At 52.3% G+C, this 22,880-nt stretch overlaps 1 protein-coding gene across 23 annotated transcripts in view; it reads right to left on the minus strand.

Moving 5' to 3' along the window:
- The window catches only part of RIPOR3 (RIPOR family member 3), a 74,520-nt gene that overhangs the window by 41,172 nt on the left and 10,468 nt on the right, over positions 1–22,880 (minus strand). For 4 of the 23 annotated variants that reach the window (XR_014832512.1, XM_085004166.1, XM_085004163.1 and 1 more), the window contains exons 2-3: positions 8,804–8,966; positions 7,951–8,087 (exon numbers count right to left, since the gene is read on the minus strand). The exons of 16 other annotated variants lie outside the window; for them this stretch is intronic. The gene's annotated coding sequence lies outside the window, so the exon portion shown is untranslated. Of the gene's footprint in view, positions 1–7,950; positions 8,088–8,772; positions 8,967–22,880 lie in introns of all 23 variants that reach the window. 3 more of the 23 variants (XM_085004167.1, XM_085004162.1, XM_085004164.1) reach the window with 2 other exon arrangements.

The raw sequence follows: 22,880 nt of genomic DNA on the forward strand, positions 1-22,880 counted from the left end.
ACTCTAAGCCTCACTTTCCTTGTCTATAAAATAGGAACCATTGCAATTACCTTCTAGTCGCCTTACATTACAGTTTCAAGGATATCATTAAAAGGAAAAATCCAGTCATCATTTATGGCTTTGCCTACTGCTTTGTGCTGCTAATATTAGAGGCCAAAGGGGGTATCTTCATTTTCTGTGGCCTCTGTCACAAAGTACGGTAAACTGGGTGTTTTAACACAACAGAAGTGTATTGTCCCTCAGTTCTGGAGGCGAGAAGTCCAAAGTCAAGGTCTCAGTAAGGCCATGTTCCCTCTAATGCCTTCAGAGAGAGTCCTTCCTCACCTCTTCCGGCTCCTGGTGGTGGCCTTTAATCCCTGGCGTTCCTTGACTTTTAGCCACACCACTCGGTCTCTGCCTCAAGGATGCCACGGCCGTCGCCCGTGTGTCTCTGTCTTCACAAGGCATTCCCCACTGGTCATGAGGACCCCATCATAGGACCAAGGCCCACCCCAGTGCATTCATCTGAACTTGATTACACCTGCAAAAACTTTATTTCCAAATAAGGTCACGTTCACAAGTTCAAGGGGGCAAGACTCTTGACGTATCTTTTGTTGGGGGGCGGACACCATTCAACCCCTAACAGGTCAAAAACGCTTCGTTTAGCCAGGTAGTTTCATGAGGTTTGGGATGCGCTAAGGTGGGCTCCAAGCATTGGTGGGGCAGGGGAAGAGATCCGGACTGTCTCGGGGAAGAAAGCCCAGAACTGGGCATGTTGATGATTGACAGCCGGAGGGGGAGGGCAGCGCAGAACGCACGGCATTTTTCAGGCAGTGGAATCGTAGGATGGGGATTCCAGACCTGACTTCCCGGAGTGCTACCCCTGGGTTCGCGTTACCCCCACTTCTGTGGACTGTCTCTCTTCCCCTTCTTCTAGCTCACTGCTGTTGGTCTGCGGGCACTGGCCCGGAGCCCACCATCCCCTCACTGGGAGCCACGCCGGGCTAAGCAGACACAGCCTCCCTGGGACAGGAAACCGGAGCAGGAGGACAGGAGGCAGAAGATGCTGGATGGCGTTCATTCTGACTTCAGCGAGGCCCTGACGGCAATGTCTGCCGTGAGTACGTCTCGGGGTCCCGAGCCCCTGGTCCAGGCCACTTCCAGTCCTGCTTTTCTGGATCCATTCAGTGAGCCTCCCCACCTCCAGTGCACATGCACGCACACACACACACACACACAGCCTTCCAGGAGACCCCTCGGCTTAAATCAGCCAGATTCTTTCACACTGGCTCACAACAGATGTCTCCAAAGTCCGCTCTTCTAGCAGCCTTGTGTCAGCAAAACTTTAGGAAAAATGAGAGAATTGGAGCAGCATCCAGCATGGGATAAAAGGAAAAAAGACAACAATTTTAGGAGAAGAATGGAAAATTTTTAAAAAGTTAACATGTCAGCACAAAGGTATTTGAAGAAATGTCAAGACCCTTGAGAATCCCTGGGGACGTGCAGGGGCCAGGACTTCTCACTGGGGTCTCGAGCCCTGTGTAAATATTAGGGGAGGGGTACCCTACAGGAAGCCTGGCAGATGTCGGCACCCAGGGCCTAGGTCCTCCCCGGGTGTCCACGTGAGTCCCATGCCTGACACATGGATACGAGGGGCGGCGGTGGCCACTCCCTGACACATTGCCCTCTGGACAGCGTGGTACCCTCGCTTTCGGCCAGAGCATCACGGCCTTGGCCAGGCGCCCTCCCCTGCTGCGGGCTTCTTCCTGCACACATGCTGTTTTGATTCCACGCCCCCTCAGTCTCCACTCATTTTCCTGCCTAATGAGGTGAGCTTCACCCAGCCCAGTGGCAGTTCCTGTAAATGCTGGCGTTTCGATGACCCAACGTGGTGAGCTTACAGGGAAGTGCTCCCTGAGGGCTGGGCTGGCTGGAAACAGAGGCTTGGCCCCTTGCAAGGACGGTAATGAGGTCTGAAGGTTCTGATGGCACGCAGGGGTGCTGTGGGCGCCAAAAGCCCTGGGCTGGCAGGGGTCAGAAGATCTGGGCTCCAGCCCCAGACATGCTAACTAGGCGTTCGTCTCTCCTGGGTAAAATGGGGATAATGCCTCTACCGCTGTTAGGCTCCAACTGGATGACAGATGTAGAATCAGTCTGAAAACCACAGAGCTCTAAGCAAGTACAAGGACATACCAATAGTACCGTCACTGCAGCAGTCATTATCATTGTTATTTGCACCTAGAATCTTCTGTGGTTGGCAGAATATTAGGAGGCCCCCAGGGACTTTCGATCTTGACAATAATCCTCTGCCCTTTGTGGTGGGTGGGCAGGACCTGTGACTATTCGGAGCTGCAATTCCTGTGATTATGTCGCCTTCCAAGGCAGAAGGGAGATTATGCTGGGCAGGCCTGAGCCAATCAGGTGAGCCCTTAAACAGGACCCGCTCTTCCAGGCCAAATCGGTGTGAAGCATGAGAGGGATGCGGTGCGAGAGAGCCTCCATCGCTGGCTTTGAAGATGGGCGGCCACGTCACAGGGAATATGCCAGGCCTCTGGAAGCGGAGAGTGGCCTTGGCGGACAGCTGCGAAGGAAGTGGGGACTTCAGTCCTGTAATCACATGGAACTGCATGACGCCACCCACAACGGTCTTGGAAGTGGGTTTGTCCCCAGATCCTCCAAACATGAACTCAGTCCAACCAATATCTTGGAAACCAGCCTCTGTCCTCCAGAGCCGGGCGCTGCTAAACGGGACTGTCTTGAGCTGCTGGGTTTCTGGTGGTTTGTTCTGTAGCAATAGGAAACCAATCCAGGGGTTCCCATTGTGGCTCAGTGGGTTAAGAACCCGACATAGTGTCTGTGAGGATGTGGGTTCCATCCTGCCCTTGCACAGAAGGTTAAGGATCTGGCGTGGCTGTGGCTGTGGTCTAGGCCGGCAGCTGCAGCTCCGATTTGAACCCTAGCCCCGGAACCTCCATGTGCCACAGGTGGAGCAGAAAAAAGGAAAAGAAAACGGATCTTCCCCGAGAAGGAAGATTTAAAGCGGAAGAGGCTCCTTCCCCAGCTCCACTCCCAGGGCAGCCCGGCTGGAAGCGAGTCCTGACTCTCCCGCTGGCTGGCGGGGGGAGGGCGGGGATGCTGCGAGGCCTCCTTCGCCACGCAGAAGCCCAGCTGCCTCATCTGTGAGATGGGGATGGAGATGAAACGTGCATAAAGCATCAGAGCATGCTCAACATCGCTGATTATAAGAGAAATGCAAATCAAAACTACCATGAGATACCACCTCACACCAGTCAGAATGGCCATCATTAATAAATCCACAAATAACAAGTGCTGGAGGGGCTGTGGAGAAAAGGGAACCCTCCTGCACTGTTGGTGGGAATGTAAACTGGTACAGCCACTATGGAGAACAGTTTGGAGATACCTTAGAAATCTATACATAGAACTTCCATATGACCCTGCAATCCCACTCTTGGGCAGCTATCCGGACAAAACTCTACTTAAAAGAGACACGTGCACCCGCATGTTCATTGCAGCACTATTCACAATAGCCAGGACATGGAAACAATCCAAATGTCCATCGACAGAGGATTGGATTCGGAAGATGTGGTATATATACACAATGGAATACTACTCAGCCATAAAAAAGGATGACATCATGCCATTTGCAGCAACATGGATGGAACTAGAGAATCTCATACTGAGTGAAATGAGCCAGAAAGACAAAGACAAATACCATATGATATCACTTATAACTGGAATCTAATATCCAGCACAAATGAACATCTCCTCAGAAAAGAAATCATGGACTTGGAGAAGAGACTTGTGGTTGCCTGATGGGAGGGGGAGGGAGTGGGAGGGATCGGGAGCTTGGGATTATCAGACACAACCTAGAATAGATTTACAAGGAGATCCCGCTGAATAGCATTGAGAACTATGTCTAGATACTCATGGTGCAACAGAAGAAATGGTGGGGGAAAAACTGTAATTGTAATGTATACATGTAAGGATAACCTGACCCCCTTGCTGTACAGTGGGAAAATAAAAAAATAAAAAAAAAAAAAAACAGCACAGTTTGCAAACCAAAAAAAATTAAAAAATAAAAAAAAATAAAGCATCAGAGCAGAGGACGTCACACAACACGTAGTAAATGCTCAGGAAACATGAACGTCGCGCGTGTTAACAATTAGAAATCAGCTGACGACTAACACTGGTCAGCCTGGGGTCAGCACAGCCCTGCCCCCACACCAAGGGCATAGGAGCACAGGAATGAGCCCCAACCGTGCCCTGGAGTCAGCACCTGAAAGCCACAATTTTAGAAATAGTGGGTGGTACATGACTAACCCTTTCAGTGGAGCAAAGGCCAGGCCTCGTGCCCTGAGCCCCTCGGAGTCTGGGGCAGGCCTGGGGGTGTTTCCCTTTTCAAGACCCTTTTGCTCTGGCTTCTCTAAAGAGGAATTCTGCTGCCTTACCCTGTCCCCTCGGCGGGGAAGGTGAGGGTTGGTTTTGTTTTTTGTTGATTTGGTTTTGTTTTTTTGGCCATGCCCATGGCATGTGGAAGTTCCTAGGCCCGGGATCAAACCCTTGCCATAGCAGCAACCTGAGCCACTGCAGGGACAACATTGGATCCTTAACCCCCATGCCACAAGGGAACTCCTACCCTGTCCCCTCTGCTCAATGAAGCATGAGGCCAAGGCCTGTCCTTGCAAGGAAGAGGCTGACCTAGGATCCAGGAAGAGAGGTGGGTCCAGTCTCCCAGCTCTGTTTCTGGCGTGTGCCCTTGCCAGCCCCACCACGCCCCCATTAAATTCCTCCAGGCTCCAGACCCCTGGGGCTCCTCTGACTGCTCTTCTCATTCTCTCCCATCCTCGGAGCAGCCAAGGAGCCCTGACCACCCCGGCATCCCCAGCCTTCGTGGGTCCTCCTGCCTCTGTTCCCGCTGACCCCACTTTCAGCCACAGTTGACCCCAGTGGAGGCTGGAGCTTGGGCTGTAGAGACCGTGAGTTTCCAATTAAGCACAACTCAAGGAGTTCCCTGATGGCCTAGTGGTTAAGGCTTTGGCATTGTCACTGCATGGCACAGGTTTGATCCCTGCCCCGGGAACTTCCACATGCCACAAGCATGGCCAAAAAAAAACCCAAAACTGGGGGTTGACTGCTGGGGATGCCAGTCAAATCCATAGTAAGATGCCACCTGACACCCACTAGGATGGTCATAATCAGAGACGAACAGTAACAGGCCTTGGCGAGGATGTGGAGAAACTGGACCCCACAGACCGTGTTAGTGGGCATGCGAGGCAGTGCAGCCGCTTAGGAAGAAAGCTTGGCAGTTCCCCTAAAAGGTTAAACACAGAGTTACCATATGGCTCGGCAGTTCCACTCCCTATTTCACTCCCAAGGGGATGAAAACACATGTCCGCATAAAGCCTGTTCACACATGTTCATGGCAGCATTTTTCATGAGAGCCAAGAAGTGAAAACCACCCAAATGTTCATGAGCTGGTGAAGGATAAATAGAACGTGGTGCATTCACACAGTGGGTGCTTTTCAGCCTCACAAAGGAATGAAGTACTGATACGGTTCAACGTAGATGAGTCTAGAAAACGTTATGCTGAGTGAAAGAGGCGACACACAAAAGGCCACATGTTCTGTGATTCTGTTGATATGAAATGTCCAGAACAGGCAAATCCATAGAGACAGAAACTAGACTGGTGGTTACCAGGGCAGAGGAGACTGGCCATGACTACTCATGGGCACGGGGTTTCTTTGGAGGGCAATGAAAATGTGCCAGAATTAGATGGTGGCAATGTTTGCACAACTTGGTGAAAAGTCTAAAAACCACTGAATGGTATGTGAATTATATCTGAAGTTTTAAAAGTCCTGACGGGGAGTTCCCGTCGTGGCGCAGTGGTTAACGAATCCAACTAGGAACCATGAGGTTGCGGGTTCGGTCCCTGGCCTTGCTCAGTGGGTTAACGATCTGGCGTTGCCGTGAGCTGTGGTGCAGGTTGCAGACGTGGCTCGGATCCCATGTTGCTGTGGCCCTGGCGTAGGCCAGCAGCTACAGCTCCGATTCGCCCCCTAGCCTGGGAACCTCCATGTGCCGAGGGAGTGGCCCAAAGAAATAGCAAAAGACCAAAAAAAAAAGTCCTGACGGCTGCTTACTAGCTGCAGGACCTTGCATAGGTGACCTGGCCTGAGCCTTCCATTCGCCATCTGTAGACCAGGACTAACCACAGTGCTGCTACCTCCTGAGTCTGCTGGGATCACAGTTTAAAGGCAGGAAAGCTCTGCTCAGTGGACGGAGCTCATGTTAGGATGAATCCCGGGACTAGTGTCAAGCTGGGGTGGTCTCCCAAGGGGCTGCCTCTCCAAGCACTTCTGATCCCTCGTACCCATGCTGCCTGGCTCACTTTCCCCGGCTTTCCACCCCCGCTCCCCGGGCCTCTGTGTTCCCTCTGCCTGGAGTGCCCTGCACGTCCTCCCTCGGCAGGTCCAGACCTGCCCCTGCCTTCAAGGGTGCCCCCAGCAGCTCCCCCTCCGACCCGCTTCCCCTGACCCCTCAGGGCCTCAGGGAACACTGTTCCCTTCCAGAGGCCCTTAAAGGGAGGCGCCCATTGCAGGCTGAGTCACACCAAGAGCTTTCACCTCCTGAGCCAGGTTCTGGGCCGTGCGAGGAGAGGGGTCGAGTCTGATTTTAGTGTGTCCCCAATTTCATTCATTTAGTGCCGTTACCATTTTCCCCGTATTTGAGCACCACCTCTAGTATAAATTCTTTAATAGCATTTTAAATTGGCTCAAAAAAATGCATATTTTATTGACCCTTTTTTTTTTTTTTTTTTTTGGCTGTGCCACAGCATGTGGAGTTCCTGGGCCAGGGATCAGATCTGAGTCACAGCTGCGATCTACGCCACAGCCTCGGCAACACTGGATCCTTTAATCCACTGTGCTAGACCAGGGATCGAACCTGCATCCTAGTGCTGAAGAGAAACCACCGATCCCATTATACCACAGCTGAAACTCCAACACATGTATGTTTTAGAAGGGTGTTTCTCATAACTGTAATTGAAGGGCCTAGTGCCATTTGCCACGGATACTAATATAAACAGTAACTATAAAATATTCACATTAAACACAAAGCCAAGTTGAAGGGCCAGTAGGCATACTTGCCTGCTAAGCCTCTGACCTGTCAAGGAGGTGATCCGTGGGTCTTAGTGAGGCATCAAAGACATATTAACAACAAATAGGGAGCTCCTGCTGTGGCACAATGGGCTAAGAATCCAAATGCAGTGGCTCAGGCCCCTCTCTGAGGCCAGGGTTCGACCCGCAGCCTGGTGCAGTGGGTTAAATATCCGGCATTGGTGCAGCTGCAGCATAGGTCCAGCTGTGGCTGGGATTCAGTCCCTGGCCTGGGAACTTCCATATGCCTTGGAAAAAAAAATACATGTTGACGACAAATAGAGTCAATTGGCATAATCAGGACGGAAAGACACTTGAAAGAGACTTCACAGGAGACCTGTGAGTGAGTCACTGTTATTTAAGGTCTGTGCCTCCTGTGTCATCTCCCCCCAGGTCCCACAAGTTGTGACTTCACACCTCCTTTCCTGGCCCCTCATCTAGTGGGACCAGCCTGCCTCCCTCCTCCCAATCCCCTGTCCTATTTTATTTTCTCCCTGGCACTTAATAGCATCTGATCCTATGTGCTACATTTTCCTTGTCCAGCTGTCACCCGGCTAGAATGGCAGCTCTGAGAAGCAGCTTCCCACTGACAGCCCGCACGCCCCAGAAGGACCCCGCGCCTGGAGGCGATCAGCAGAGAGCTGCTGAATGAATGGGTGGACGGAGGGAGGGATGAATCTTGGATCCCCAGCAGCCCTTCGCACTCTTACCCTCGCTTGGTCTCAACTCTCACACTTAGGAAGGAGAGGTCCCAGTAAATAATTGCTGAGTGAGCAAGTATGTGAAAATGAATCACCTGACACATTTTTGCCTGGAGAGTGACGTGCTCGGTTTTTTGAGAGAACTCGGATTTCTTCATGCGTGTGTGCTTTCAAAGTCCTTGATTCTAAATTCTTCCTGCAGATTGTCTCCAGGACGAAAGGAACCGAGCCTCTGCCAAGAAAAGAGGTTGAATGCTCGGGCCTCCAGTTTAGATTAAAAAGTGACGGCTTACCAGGAAAAGAGAGTTGGGGATCCCAAGGAAGTTGTGGGTAGCTGGAGGAGTGGGGAGAGCTTCCCCCAGGGCCAAACTCCTCCCTGCCCTCCTGCCCAGCGCCCCTGGCGCACCGCCAAGGGGAGAAGCCCGCCAGACACACAGGCCCGCTGCAGTTACTAAATGATCTTAAGTACATCAAGATGGGTGCGCTGACGCCAGCCACTCCAAGAGGATCTGGAATGAATTGGGGGATTGTTAAGATCGCCGACTTAAGCCTCTTCTCACAGGAAAAATATTTATTTCACTGAGCTCTGCTTGTTGGAAAGCTGCGCCTATAACAGTCTGCATCGATCTAGCAGAGTTTTGGCTACTGCTGGGTTTTGCCTCCTCTTCTGTAGTGTGTGTGTGTGTGTGTGTGTGTCCACGATTATTAAGCAATCAGCCAGAAGACACAGAGACACAGCCAGGACACTCTGCTCTACTTTAACCAGAAAAAAAAAATGGACACAAACTGAGTTTGTGCCATGAGATACAAGACATGGAGTTTTATCGTCAGAGATGCCTGCTTGCAAAACGCAATTGCCTCCTTGCCTTCCCTCCCCTTTTCAGTATGCTCTCCCCGCTGGTTTGGAGGGGACTTACAGGCGAGCCTGAGCAGAAAAGTAACACTCACTCCTGTCCTTCCAAGGAGCGTGATTATCCTTTAGTGCAGCGTGTTCTTTCTATCCCATTTCTCTCTTTGGAGCCCAGGGGCCTGGGTTGGAATCCCAGCTCTGCCACTTGCTGGCTGTGTGACCTGACAGTCAGGTCACCACTTGGAACCTCTGTTTCCTCATCTGGAAGATAGAATAATGATAGGACCCACCTCTGGGTTGTTGGGAAGAGTAAACAAGAAAGTACATAACGAACTGAGCAGATTTTCCGACACATAGTAAATGCTCAATAAAGGGTACCTGGTTTTAGAGGATACATGCGATACCTATACCTTCTTTTTCGTGACCGAGTATAGCATATACATTTGCTCATTGCACTATTCTCATAAGCACTTGTAATGACCACAAAACTGTCCATTGCCAGGCTACACCAGCTTTATTTTCTTCTGTTCCCTATGGGTAGGAATAGAGGCTGCTTCCATCATGTTACGAAGATTGCAGTGACAAACTTCTCTAGAGTCCGGTCTTGATCTGCATTCAGCGTTCTTTAGGATGAAACCTCAGAAGTGGAATTATTGGGCCAAAAGGTATGAACCCTTTCAAGAACCTCAATCTGTCATATTTAGCCCTGTGAGTTGTTTCCAGAATGATGACCCATGGACGCGTGTGAGAAAATCCATTTCCCCCTGTCCCAGCTGCATTGAGGATTATTCCCTTTTCATAGGGTTAGGGTTAGGGTTAGGGTTAGGGTTGTTGCTAATTTGACAGGCAAAAATATCATTTCGTTCTTTAATTTGCATTTGAAAAGTCTCGCTCACTGTTTTTCTAATACTGATGTATCAGCTATGATATGTTGAATGCTTACTGTATGCCAAGCATTGTTGACCTCCCCCTTTTTAAAAAAGGGATGAAGAGCTCCCCTCGTGGCTGTCCCTAACACAGCTTTATCACCACAAAGAGGCGGAGGTAGGGGCTCGAATGGATATCTGTAGACCAGCGCTCATAGCAGCATTGCTTACAACCGCCCAAATGAGGGAGCAGCCCAGGTATCCGCTGACAGAGGAATGAATGGCGAAACGAAAGGGGGTCTATTTATACAATAGAAAATACTTCGGCTTTAGAAAGGAAAGAAGTTCTGATGCATGCTACTAAATGGCTAAACCGTTTTTTGTTTTTTTTCTTTTAGGGCTGCACCCACCGCACAGGGAAGTTCCCAGGCTAGGGGTCAAACAGCCACAGCAACGCCAGATCCAAGCCACATCTGTGACCTACAACAGAGCTCGCAGCAACGCTGGATGTTTGACGTAGGTGGCCAGGGATCGAACCAGCTTCCTCATGGATACTAGTCAGGTTTGTTTCCACTGAGCCACGATGGGAACTCCAAAATGGGTGAATCTTAAAGACATTATGCCGAGTGGAATAATCTAGTCACAAAAGGACAAGCATTGTATGATTCTACTTATGGGAGGTTCCTAGAGCAATCAGATTCATAGGGACAGATATCAGAATGGGGGTTACCCTGGGCTGGGGGAAAGGGAGGATGAGGAGTTATTATTAAACGGGTGCAGAGTTTCACTTGGGGGAGATGAAACAATTCGGAAGATGAATGAGGGCGAGGCTCTCACACAATAGTATGAGTGTGTGTGATCCCATGGAACCGTACACTTAAAAATGGTCAAAATGGCGTTCCTGTCATGGCGCAGTGGAAACAAATCCGACTAGGAACCATGAGGTTGCAGGTTCGATCCCCGGCCTCATTCAGTGGATTAAGGATCTGATGTTGCCATGAGCTGTGGTGTAGGTCTCAGACACGGCTCAGATCTGGCGTGGCTGTGGCTGTGGCAGAGGCCGGCAACTGTAGCTCCAATTCGACCCCTAGCTCGGGAACCTCCATATGCCTAAAAAGCAGAAAAAAAAAAAAAGTCTAAATGGTAAATTTTGTGTTACGTATATTTTACCACACCAAAAAAACCTCCTTGATCTTCATAATATCTTATGAGGTAGATGCTATTATTGAGCTCCCCCTTTTTAAAAAGATGATGAAGAGTTCCCCTCGTGGCTCAGTGGTTAACAAACCCGGCTAGTATCCATGAGGACCAGGGTTCGATCCCCGGCCTCGCTCAGTGGGCTAAGGATCTGGAGTTGCCGTGAGCTGTGGTGTAGGTCACATTCCAGGCTTGGATCCCGAGTTGCTGTGGTTGTGGCATAGGCCAGCAGCTGTAGCTCCGATTTGACGCCTAGCCTGGGAACCTCCATATGCCATGGGTGCAGCCGTAAAATACGACAAAAGACAAAAGACAAAAAAAAAAAAAAAAAAAAAATAGATGAAACCAAGTCTCAGGGAGGGTAAACACATTCCCAGAGTCACACAACTTACGCAGAGACGGGCTTTAGATTTCAGATCGTGCCCTTAAAGACTATGTCATCCTGCAAGAATTCCGTGGACACATAGTTACAGGAAAAGATTCAACAAAAGTCAAGGTGGCAGGTGGAATTAGCAAGCACCCAGTGCCAGACAGAGCTGCTGGCCCTCAGGGTTCAGAGTTTAGTTCTAAATTTAGCCTCTGACCTTCTTGTGGGTTCTAAATTTGGCCAAACAAGTTCTTCCAGCCTGATCGATGACGTGGGTGCATTGTTTTGAAGATCAAACCTTTTTCCTGGTTATGAAAGTAATAAAGTAATGCAGAATTTGTTTGGAGAAGCAGCCCAGCTGCCTGTCAACAGCCATCTGAGAATAATCCTGGGCTTACTGACGGTGGACACACGTAGTTACTGACTGATTTCTTAGGAACAGGGATTAAAACCATTTCCTGAACCAAGTCTGAGTTTCTCCTCCTGAGTGAACCAGAAACAGAGCCTCAAGAAATAGCTAGGACTAACCAGACTCAACCTTAAAATTGTCCTAAAATTACTAATTAGAGCAAAAAAGGACTCTTAAGATAGTCTTCAGTCCAGGGGGGAATTGCAGAGTTCTGGGGACTCCTGAGACTCAGTCTCTGGGAAGGCATCCGGGTGGCTTGACTGGTCCATGACCACTTATCAGATGTCCTGCCTCCACTGGGTTGGAGCAAGCATGTGACCTTTGTGGTCTGGCCACTAATGACTGAACAAACATTGGACCCTGGACCCAGGGGAGACCATCAACTCTGCTGGCCAGAAACATACAACTGCTGGTGCTTGGCCTGAAAGGATGAGCTTGGACATCCGATTCCCTCTCTCAGGAATACACATGAAGAAACACAGAACATCTCAGCTGGTGCAAATACTTGAGCTGAAGGGTCATGGATATTTGGAGCTTGAATGACCATGCACACAGATGTATATGGAAGAGGGATAGGTGGCAATCTGGATCCCCAGGATAGTGTTGAGCAGCTGGATCAAACTTGACCTGAAATCCACCCTACCACTGGACTTTTCCATTACATGGATCAACAACTCTTCAAATTCGTTTTATTAGGTTTTCTGGGGTTTGGTGTTTGTCTGTTTTGTTTAACCAAAAGGAATGTCTCTAGAACCTTCTAAGACATCCACTTTTTACTTGGAATTGTTAGAGTAGATTTATGATCCATAGAACCCAAGCACACCACACCACAGCAGGCAGAAGCCCTTTGGGATAGTTAGGATTCAAAGCCATGTCCCTGTATGTCCCAAGTGACAAGTTCTTTTCTGGTCTGAAGCACTCGGAAGGAGGGGTGAGGAGGTCAGGTCTTGGCTGCAGAACGCGCTGTCCTCATAACAACCCCCTCTCAGCCTCAGAACTGCTCTTATCAGGATCTCTCTGGAGATCCTGGACAAAGGGTGAAGCCAGGAACTCCTGAGGCTGAAGGGCAGGTCGGGGCCTGGGAGAGAAGGGGTAGAAATATGTCTTCCGTTTCCCTTGGGCCCCGCAGCACAGCTGTTGTCCACAGTGAGTTTAGCCAACACTAGGGACAAATAGCATTCACTCAGCAGGCTCGGGGCACTCCTGGGGGAAAACCAGTTCTCACCCAGGCAGAGAGGCTTAGCAGTGAGTGACAGTTCTGGGATGGGAACCTGCATCTAATGGGCTCCAGGTGCGGTGCCTCTTCCAAAACACCGAGCGAAGCTCCGCCAACTGCAGGCCTTTTGCTCTGGCCACATCTGCCCTCACACTTCCCTTCCAGATGGTTCTGCAGAGGCTCCAAGGAGCTGATGGCTGATGAGGAAAAGGATTAGCCGCAAACTTGACTCTCCCTCCAGCCTCTGCCAGACCCACCAGAGGCGTGGGTGTGTCCAGCCTACCTGGGAACATCTGCTGTTGTCATCGGTCGGGGCCGACTTGATTAGGGCCAGACCCCCTGAGGATGCCGAAAGCCAAAACATATTAAAAGTAAATTTCCAAAGGAAATAAAGAAGCAATAACAATTGGCCACATCTGTGAAACTGGGTGCTCGTTAAGTGCCAGGTCCCAGGACCAGGGTGAGCCCAGGTGGTAGACGTCATAGGTGCTGCCGTCATCACTGCAATCCCACCCCCCTCCCAGGAGGTGGGGAGGGAATCTGTTGTAGGCAGCGAAGCACAGCACCCTTAGGTGTTTCTCTGTCCATGGGTGGGAGGACAGCACCCTCCTGTCAGATGCTCCATCACTGCCCTGCCACCCTTTGGTTCCTACCAGTTCTCGTGGGCCCCCCGGGGAGTCAGTGTACTGGGACCCGGATTACGGATTCAAGTCCTGGGCCCACTGCTCATGGCCGTGGGACTTGGGGTGAGTCAGTTCTCCTTCCTGAGCCTCAGTTGTCTCACCTGCACAATATGGGGGGGAGCTGCACCTCTCTGTGGGCCGTAAGTTTAACTAAGGGGGTCACCAGGGGTATTCTCTTGTTATTGGTGATGTTTTCCCAAGTGCATGCTCTGTGCTTTCTGGGAACAACCGCAGGCTCCTCTGAGCCCACCAGCACCTTGCACACCGCCGCCGGGGGCAACAGACTTAATGGCCTCCCCAGGGCACACGTACTCTGTCCTGTTCCTCTTCACAGCGTCAGCCAGCCCACAGGGCGCAGCCAGGTCAGAACCTGGGCCAGGCAGGCCTGACTTGGAGCCAAGATCGGCCCTCACTGGAGGTGACTGTGGGCAGCCTGGCTCCCTCCCGCCAAGCCCCTGGTTCAGCGTCTATTCGGAAGGAAAAATTCCTCGTGAATGTGAGTTAAAGTAGCGCATGCAAAGCTCTTGGCTTTGTGAGAGGCAGGTGGCGTGCTCGATGTCAACCCCCTGAAATTGCTCAGTTCCGACCCCGCACATCACAGTCGGGCCCCCCACCCCCAGTACCTACAGCCAAAGAAGTGGCTGGTTGTTTGGCACGCTTTCTTCCTCCATTTGGACAAGGCTGAGCTGGGAGAATAAGAGCTGTGTCAGGACTTACTCTGCATTTTTCTCCTTCCCTCTGGGACAGCCCTGACCCCCGGCCCCAGGAGGAAACCACTTCAGCATCACCGCCCATTGAGAATGTGTGTCTAGTGGGACATATCACCGGGCTTTATCGTATTTAAGGTAGGGCACCAAAAAGCCCATGTGGGTGGGCAAATGCTTTCACTGGTGGGCACCCCGGCCATCGTCCTGTCCACCAGCCCCCCAAGTGCACTGAGCTCCAGGCGCTCTTCTCAGCAAGAGCGGGTGAGTGGCCGAGCTTTCTGGCTTTCCTCTGACCTCAAGTCTATTTCTTTTCCATGGGCAGCAGCTGTCTGGAGTGGAAATCTCCATGGAGGGAGAGACTCTCTCCTGTCAATGCTGAAATCAGGCAGAATCCCACAGGAAAAGAGGCTGGTCGGGAGTCGGGGGGGGCGGGGAGTCAAGTCCCCGGGTTTCTGCATGACGCTGAGCACATCCCTCTGATCTCAGGGTTTCCATTTCCTTAGCTTAGAACAGAAATTGCAAATGGTTTAGGCTCTTGTTCTGGCACCAACTGCTGAGTGTGTGTTGCTTCTGATGCAGTATTCAAGTGGAGTCTGCCCCTCACTAGGAAAGGGTGCTGTGATCCATTAGCAATGCCTGCCGTGCATTGAAGGATGGGCATGAATGGTATTTTGGTGTTACACGTATTTACCACCGAAACTCAAATACTCTGTAACGTTCCTCAGAACTTGGAATGGATCAGATTCTTAAGATCTAACTGAATCACGCAGAACTTAAGATCTCTCTGTTGATGACTTTCCTTCACTCAAAGTTTCTCAAAGTGGTGAATGATTCTTTACCCTTTCTCAGTGCACACCCCTGAGGCCCATTCCTACCACCATATCCTTACAGCCACCATGTCGGGTTCAGCCAAGGAAATCTCTTCCAGGCCAGGTCACTGCAAATCAGCCATAAGATCCCCCACCCCTACCCACCCTGCTGGATCCAGCCATACCTGAAGCTACCCCTCATCCTAGACTTTTCATTTTCATTGATGTGCGCCAATATATTCTCTTTCTTGCTTGAGACGGTATGAATTGGGGTTTTGTTGCATGTAACTCCAAGTGTCTTAATATATAGATTCTTTTTCCCAGGCAGGCCCCAGAATGGGGACCAAAAAAGTGTTTGGCAAATGTAATAGGGGGAACATCTGATAATGACAGCTGGGGGTCTATTTTGTTTTTTCTCTTTGATCCAGTCAAGACAAGAGGCCTTGAGTGCAGATAGGACACACCAATTTCTTAAGATGTAGGTGCCTGGAAGCCCCCTCCTGTGAGGTCTATGTGATAAGAGGGCCTCTACTTTGCATGAGGAGAGTCAAAAAGGAGGCACATTATCTGGAATATCCTTATTCCCTCCAAAGTTTTCATGAATGCTGTCTCCTTAGCTTTCTGGGGCGCTGAGTCTAGCTTGGTTGAATTTTGTTTAAAAACATCAGCATCAATCATACATACCCTTGGGAAGGAACGTTAACCATCAACCAAGAAAGTTAACATCCCTCCACCCCCGTCTCCTCCAGTTAAATGGACTGGAACCCACCCTGTCCCCAGAGGAAACTGCCTGCCTTGACCTAGAACATTTAAAAACTGGGTTTCTACTTTAAGTTCTTAACATGTTGTAACCTCAGTTCAGCCCCCTGGCCCAGCTCCTTCACAGCAAAGGGAAGGCATGGACCATGCACAGAATTAATAGCTCTCAGGGTTTCTGGAGTCTGGTTCTTGAAGTTTTTTCTGGGGCAAATCCTCTCCCTGCCTCATCCAGGAACCCAAATGGCACAGCAGTGGTGGGAGGATGGCTAAGGCTTTGGAGTCACCAGACCTGGGGGCCTGCCACGTTCTTGCTGTGTCACTGTGGATGAGTTGCTTAACCTCTCTGAGTCTCAGTCGTCCTTTCTATAAAATGGGGGTATTAATACTACTCACTGCCTAGGGCTATCTCTGAGTAACGCTTGCACAATGGTGGGCGCAGTAAGTGGTAGTCTTAGATCGGCTTAGATGGGGGCAAGGAGGAAGGAGGGTGCAGGAGAGGAAGAGGGAGAGGGGAGGCGTTGGGGATGGAGGGCCTCAGAACCATTTCCCCGCGTGCAGTCCTGCCCTGCTCTCCCCGGCCGCCCTAGTTTGAGACATGCCTTGTTCAGCATCCCGGGTCACCCCCTGGAAAAGTGTCTGCTCCATCCTTTCAGAGATGACAGAATGATCTCTTCCCAGATGGGGAAACGAGGCCAGGCCTCTGCCAGGGTTGCAGAGTGTGTTGACGGAGCTGTGCTCTGACGGTGGCCTGACCTCCTGGATTCTGACTTTGTCGCAGCAGCCTGAATGGGCTCAGACAGTCGTTACACACCCTGTTGCTCCATTTCCCCTTCAGCACGTTGACCACAACCCTGACTAACTGTGTGATCATTTCTGTAACAAGTCGGAGGTGGAAAAATATTACTGCATCTTTCGGCCTTTGTGGGAAAACAGCCGGTCCCCTCCTGGTTCTCAGTCTTCCATCTGCCCTGGGAAGATCTGGATTTGTACAAAGTAACAAAGAGCTGGGCAGTAGCAGCATTCAGTTTCTCATCATCAAAATAGATTGTGCCAGAAGACAGTAGACCTAAAAGCCTCCACTGGCAGAAAACTTTTTTTTTCCTGTTGTCCCTTAGCTCCCAGTGAGCATAGCAAAGGCATGGAAATTTTCCACACTGCTAAGAAAGTAGAGACGCTCCCCTTCACCGTGACCCTGGGCTTGCCAGCTCTGGCTGAAGGAACAAACATGGGGAAGCAAGACCCACCCACCCCCCACCCCCCGCACCCCCCTTCCACTTCAGCCCAGAGGAGGCAGGAGACGGAGGAGGTGGTGGCGAAGAGCACGGATTCAGGGGCACCTGGGTTCACACCCCAGCTCTGCCACTTACTAGCTCTGTGGCCATGAGCAAGTCACGTCACTTCTCTGGGCCTCAGTCTCCTTGTCTGTGAAATAGGACTAGTTCTTCCCCACGGAGTTGCTGTAAGCGTCAAGGGAGCTCACGTGTGAGGTGCCTACAGCAGGCTCCGGTGTGTGACGGGCAGCCTGCGTGTCTGCTGCTTCTACTTACTGATGTTTTCATACAAGTAAGGTGGGCTCCAGAAGCTGGGGCTTGCGCTGATCCTCTGGAGGCTCAAGGAGTCAGCTGCATTGAGATCAGCGCCCATCGGTTAGGGGCAGGAACCCGACGGTGCAACAGCTTGAAGGGAGGGAAGCCCCTCGTTCCACTTTTCCCAGCCTCGGGGGCAGGGGAGTGGCCTGGCCGGAGCTCAACATGTCCCCGCTCAGGTGAGGGCACACCTTGGGCAAGGGACAGAGTGACTGCAGGACAGCCTGGGCAGGGGGCCAGATGCAGTGGTAATGGGAGGGCTGAGCCAAGGTAAAGACCAGCCAGGCAGCCAGGGCTCCGGGCCCAAAGCGTGAGTTCTCCCAGCTGCCAGCTTCAGCCACAGATGCCAGAAAGGCAAGCAGTGATCCAGGCCACAGACGTGGCTGGAGATGCCACCTCCTCCCTGACACATGGACTCGGATGCTTCTTGGAGCGGGAGGGGCTGGGGGCGAGCAGGAGGGAATCTGAGACTGAGCATCCCCTAAAGGCCTGGAGTACTGGGTCAGATGAAAGTGACCGGATTAGACGAAATCCAGCGTTTTTCCTTATTGCCCTAGGACTGGGGTTTGCGAGAAATCTCAGATTGTTTACAGGAGACAAAGGACATTTTTCTCCACACGTGCATGGGATGCTGTAAGGAAACATTCGCACGCTCAACGTGGGTCCCCACTAGACAGGGCGCCCTGTCTAGTGGGTGCTCAGGAAATGTCCAGTGAACACGTGAATGGGGGAGCCCGTCCCAACTTGTAGTGTTGGCCGGGCACCAGGTCTGGGAAGAAAACTCTTCTCAGCCTCCTTGGGGCAGGTGGCACATGGGGAGGGGAAGGCTTTGGAGCCCTATCTAATGGGGTTCAAACCCAGCTGGGCCCTGGTGGTGGGCAGCTTCTGAAGTGGCCCCCAGCGACCCACCCCTCCTGGCATTCACCCTCTCAAGTATACGTTGGCCCAGGGACTCGCTTCTAATGAATGGAAGGTGGCAAAAGTGATGGGTGGGTGTCATCTCCCAGATGAGGTTGTAAAAGGCAGTGACCTAACTCACACACACACACACACACACACACACACACACACACACACACGCACCCCTTCTTGGCTTCTCACTTTTGACAAAGCAAGCCGCGGTGCTGGAGAGGCCCCCGTGGCCAGGAACCAAGGGCCGAAAGCCAACAGCCACAGAGCAACCGCACCCTCTCCCACCACCGAGAGGATCTGGGGACGACTCTGCCCCAGTTGGTCCTTGAGGTGCCTGAGCCCCCGACCCCTTGACTGTAGCCTGTGAGAGACCCAGAAGCAGAGGACACAGTCAAGCCAGACCTGGACCCCCAACCCACGGAAACTGGGAGATCATAAACACGTGTTGTTTTAAGCCGCTGAGTTTTGGAGTCCTGTGTTGTGCAGCAGTCAGTAGACAGCTAATACAGCCCCTTGTGAGCTCTGTGCCTGGGAACCAGTTACTGAAACTATGTCTCCCCTCATCTAAAAATGGGTGTAATAGTAATAATAGCACCTCCCCACCTTACAGGTTCACTGCGAAGACTGAATAAATGAAGGAAGGAAGGAAGGAAGGAAGGAAGGAATGGGACCCCAGCTAGGGCAGTGGAAAGACCACAGCATCGGGGGATGAAGCCATCAAGAGCACTCGCTGAGCAGCTGTTGACAAGGTCTGTGTCGGCTGCCCCCGGGAAGGTCCCTCACCATGGAGAGGCCTCCCCTCCATCCTCACTTGGCCGCCCCAGTGCCTCCCGAGGCTCCAAAGGACCAGTGCTCAGAGCTGCCTGCATGGGGCACATGGCATCCTTGCCTCTCGCGCCGCCACCCCCATGCTGGGTCCTGCTGTCCCTTCTGCGTGGATTATGTTCCTCGCAGGGCTGCTGCTGCCCCAAAGCTGGCTGGCCTTGGAGCCATGAAGATAAGCAAGCCCACAGCCACGGCCACAGCCTCTGATAGCTCCGGAGACTGGCCTCTGCAGGAAAGATGCGGCCAGCTGGCATGAGTGCCACGGCCCTGAGCAGTCAGACCTGGGGGTGACGGGGACAAAGGGGAAGGGCCAGGCCTTCACATGCTAACAGATGCCTGACTCCAGCCAGGAGAGCAGACTTTCAGCCTGGATGCCCCTCACAGGGCCTGGGAGCCTGGAGGACTATGAAGTCCAGTTCGCAGCCATCAAGAGTCCTCCCACCCCTGAACCGGAGCTGGCTCAGACTTGACCTCCTTCCCACCCACCCCAGGCCCACCATCCCCCCACCTCATCCAGGGTCGGAGCCACCTGGGCAGAAGGGCCACAGGGCCATTGTCTGTTGTCCTGTGGCCCCTGAGTTGGGAATGCAAATCAGACCCTTGATGTCCACAGGCAGCTGGCTGTCAGCCCGCAGGCAACTCTCCTGTGCAGGCAGTGGTTTGGGGGCTTCCCCACCCCTCCTCCTGGGGCCTCCCCCTCCAGCTGATCCCACCGCTTCCTGGATGCTGGACACAGGGTGGCCCATGCTGGGTGACAACCACCATCAGCACTGATCACCCAGTTACTCTGAGGGGCAGGTCCTAGCGGGGGGCTCCTGCTCAGGGCACAGGGGGCAAGTTAGGGGCCTGGCCCTAGAACCACGGCCAGAAGGTGGGGGCTGCTTCTCTCCAGTCCTGTCCTTGGCTCTTCTCTGTTTGCGGCCAGCCCCCCACCGTTATTGCAGTCTGACAACAACGGTTAGCATTAATGGGAACTCACGCTGTGCCCTTAGTTCAGGGACACCTCTGGAAGCCCACAAGGTGGGTTCTGGTATAATCCCCGCTTCACAGCAGGGCCGTCTAAGGGGCTGGTGGGTGGGGAGGCAGGATGGGAACCAGGCGGTCTGGCTGTGGGCCAGAGCTCTCTGCCATGTGTCTGGCCCCTACACACTCGCCAGCCTTACCGGTTGTCCCCACAAAGTGCTGCAGGCTGGCTTTGTTTTTCAGGGACCCCTGATCTCCCCATAGGTGTCCAACTCACTGACTCTCCCCTGCTGACAGAGCAGCTATTTCCTGGGCCCAGGGCCCCAGTTGCTAGAAATTACAAATTTTCTTTCCTGACTCCTCACTGCACGCGCCTTCCATTAGCCAGAGCAAGTCCTCGCCATGGCCATGGCCCAGGTTTGACAAAAACAGGAACCGCCAAACATCGTCGGACTGCACGCACATGTGTCCCCATCGGGCCCCATCCTGGCCCTGCCAGGCCCCGCTCTCCCTCGCCATCGAGGAAACAGCCTTACACTGCTGCGGGGCCCGTGCTGGCGCCCACCGCTCCCCAGAAGTCAGGGCTTGTCGACCCGGAAGAGTGAATCCCCTTGCGAGCATCTATTAGCCTTGTCTTGATGACGAATAGATCCCACCTTAATGGACCATTTTTCAATTTGTAGCCCCCCGTGAAGACTCCTAAAGTGTTCCCAGATGTCGCGGATGATGTGTGTCTCTGACACGCACGACAGAGGGCCGGGGGCACACCGGCTTCCTCCCCACAGGAGCCCTGGGCCAGAGTCCCGGGCAGAGCAGCTTCACATTTGCCTCAATAAAGACAAGGTAGCTTTCCGCCCCCACTTTTCTGGCCTCTCTCGGGGAGATGTGTCTGCAGGGAGGTGTGCCCGGGGGTGAGCCGCTTAGATGGCCGGGACTCTGGGACACAAAATTCGGAGACCCCAAGCTCTTGGGTGGGATTGGAGGGTCTTGAAACCTTGCCAGCTTTAGAGTCAGAAAGAAAAGCGTCTGAAGCCCACCTTTGCTGTTTACCAGCTGTGTGACCTGGGTCCAGTTGGCTCACCTCTCTGGGTCTCAGAAATAATCAGAGAAACTCTTCACAAGGCTGCGGAGAGGGCCAGATGGGGGAGGGAATAAACGAAGCTCAGAGAAGCGCCTGGCATGTGGCATGCGCTGCTTCGGTAGGTGATGAAAGGAGAATTAATAATGGCACATATTTATTAGGGCTTGTCGTGAATCGAACAGTGTCCCCACCCCAAATTCATGTCTACCTGGAGACTTAGAATGTGACCTTATCTGGATAAAGTCTTTGGAGATGTGATTAGTTAAGAGGAGGCTGTACTGGATGAGGGTGGCATCCAGGGACTGCCAGGCGAGGGCGATGAATATCTGCCCCTTTATTTTTTTCTCTCCTGCAGGGCAGGTCCCACAGCAGACTGGGCAGGGACCAGGGGGCCCTGTGGCCCATCAGACCCCTTCGGACAATTCCGAAGATCATTCCTGGACTCAGCCGACCTGGATTTCCTACAATCGCTGCTGCCGAGCACTTGGGTGCAGAGGCAAGGAGCAAAACCACACTTAGAACACAGCCCAGCAGCAAAGCTCCCTCCCCGGGTCAGGAGTGTTTGACCACCAGGAAATAAGAACAGTTCATCTAAGTTTCTTCACCCTTTGTCCCAAGATGCAAAAATGTCAGAAATGTGCACGGCTCTGGCCGCGGAGGGACACTGTCTTGACCCCTCATCCATTTCCTGCCTGGGGGCTGAGGGTCGGTGAAGACCACTGCCCTGAGGGTCAGGAGCAGTGGGTGGGCCCCTGCTGGGCTGGGCGCTGGCTGCACAGCTCAGGGTGAGGCCCTCCCCTCTCTGGGCCCAGTTTTCTTGTCTATAAAATGGGGGCAGTGGAGTTCCCATTGAGGCTCAGTGGGAATGAGCCCGATTAGTATCCAGGAGGATGTGGGTTCGATCCCTGGCCTCCCTCAGTGGGTTAAGGATCGAGCAGTGCCATGAGCTGTGGTGTAGGTCGCAGACATGGCTTGGATCTGGTGTGGCTGTGGTGGAGGCTGGTAGCTGTAGCTCTAATTCGACCCCTGGCCTAGGAACCTCCACATGCCTCAGGTGTGGCCCTAAAAAGCAAAAATATTAATAATAATAATAAGGGTGGGGGGTGGTAATGCCTCTTCCAGCATCTGGCGGAGTTAAATGCTGGCAGATGGCACAACCGCAACTGAAGTCATCCTGGGTTGTTTTCCTCTATCCTAAGGGGTCAACAACATGAGAATGGGCCCCCCCAGCAATGCCTCCCTCAGCCTGCTTTATAACAAGCCGGCTTGGCCCTGCTTGTCAATCCATTTGACTCTCTAAATACCAACATGACCCTGATTCTTGGAGGATATTTACACGTTTTGGGGTTTGTTTGTTGTTGTTGTTGTTGTTGTTTTGTTTTGTTTTTTTTTGTTTTTTTTTACTGCAGCGCCCATGGCATATAGAAGTTCCCAGGCTAGGGGTCAAATCAGAGCTGAAGCTGCTGGCCTACACCACAGCCACAGCGACGTCAGATCCAAGCTCCATCTGCAACCTACGCCAGAGCTTGCAGCAAAGCCAGATCCTTCACCCACTGAGCGAGGCCAGGGATGGAACCCACATCCTCATGGACACTATGTTGGGTTTTCTTTTGTTTTATTTTCTTTTTGGCTTTTTTGGGCTTCACTTCAGCATAAGGAGGTTCCCAGGCTAGGGGCTGAATCAGAGCTGGAACTGCCAGCCTACACCACAGCCACAGCAACAAGGGATCAGAGCCGTGTCTGCAACCTACACCACAGCTCACAGCAACACCAGATCCTTAACCCACTGAGCAAG

The sequence above is a fragment of the Sus scrofa genome, chromosome 17 (genome assembly GCF_054392235.1).
Source record: "Sus scrofa isolate SSC_HxYL_T2T_F1_AM1 chromosome 17, Sscrofa_HxYL_maternal_Yorkshire_Landrace_v2.0, whole genome shotgun sequence".
NCBI classification, from domain to species: domain Eukaryota; kingdom Metazoa; phylum Chordata; class Mammalia; order Artiodactyla; family Suidae; genus Sus; species Sus scrofa.